The following is a 1,558-nucleotide window of genomic DNA, read 5'->3' as shown; positions in this document are numbered from 1 at the left end:
GCTGAACCACGTGACCGATGACGTCATCATTACGTTTCTCTAAACTAATTTATTCCTACATTATGGTCAAGAAATTTCATCTTGATCGGATGAAGTTTTGTACTGGTCCAATTATGATGTCGAAATGGAGGCACCTATGACATCATCATTGACATATTTTATTCCCCATGGAGAGTTCTTTACAATGAGCCATGTCTCAATCTTTTCTATTCAGTGCTTTCGGAGATATAGAGGTGCAAATTTTTCGATTTTTCCAAGATGGCGGCCGAACCACGTGACCTATGACGTCATAATTATCATTAAAAAATTATGCAGGCGGAGTTGCACCTATGGTGAAAATTTCTTGTCAATCGGACCAACGGTTGCAGAGAAAATCATATTTATTCTGTGCGGACAAAGAAACAGACAAACAAGCAGACAAACAAACAAACGGACTCAAATGCAATACCCTCTCCTCTGGCGAGGGTAATTACCTGTCATTGTCGTGATGGGGTTTTTTTTGGTTAAATCCCCTCGAAACATCCCTGATACATGCATGTTGTTTTTGTAACGAGAACTGACATTCGGTAGAGCACACACGTCTGCGAGGATTAGCAGTTTACCGCTGAGAGGCAAGATCTGGATTCGGACCTGAACCAATGTATATCCAATTCGGCCTTGTCACACACCCAACCTGTCCACCAAGTTTTGTCCGATTCCGTCCATAACTTTTTGAGAAACCATGCTCACAGACATACACGAGTGAAAACAACGTACATCGTCCACCTTCGATAGGTGGCGGAGGTAACACACTGTGATTAGTAGTGATAAAGAAAGGCCTCAAAGATCGGTGATTTGATTACTTAAAGGCTTCTTTTCTGGTCAAAAGTTTGTTTGCTAAAACTTACACCAACTGCAAGCTCTGATATCAAATCAAACACTTAACGCTCAACCTGTCAGTGCAGAGGGGTCATCGACCATTCCGGGCCCATACATACATATACACATACACACATACACACATACACACATACATACATACATACATACTGTTACGTTTGTAGGGGGTAGACAATGATTACCTTAGAACCAGGTAGATTTGCATAAATTAGCATGCTCCATATGGCACGATGAAGAAGAAGAACCACCAAGTAATAAGTAGGGAATTTGTATTAGCCCGGATGTCGTGTAAGGTGTATCTTTGTCCCCATTACGAGGAGTGGGGTATTAAAGCGCGGCGTTACGCGCGCTGCTTGTGAGCAAGGAGGAAGCGGACAAGCGGTAACATATAAACGTCTTTATTGTAAGAGCACACTGTAACACTGAACTGCTCCGGGCTGGGCGCCCGGTGTATATCATGAGGCCACGCCTACCCCTCGGGCGTGGCCACCGCCCACTTGGTGCGCAGAATGATGTCACCACGCCAGTGGGCTTTTGCGTCCGCCACACGCGCCCCCCCAGAATTCCCGCGCACCTGGAGGGCCAGTTTGCGGGGCAGACGAATGACCCGGCCGAAGCGCCCCCTGGCGATCGGCGGCGTCCGGGGTGCAGGGATGCCAGGTGGGCTGCCCCTGGCTGC

The sequence above is a fragment of the Myxine glutinosa genome, chromosome 5 (genome assembly GCF_964187855.1).
Source record: "Myxine glutinosa chromosome 5, kmMyxGlut1.1, whole genome shotgun sequence".
NCBI lineage: Eukaryota > Metazoa > Chordata > Myxini > Myxiniformes > Myxinidae > Myxine > Myxine glutinosa.
The sequence above is the reverse complement of the archived record's forward strand: the minus strand, read 5'-3'. Positions refer to the sequence as shown.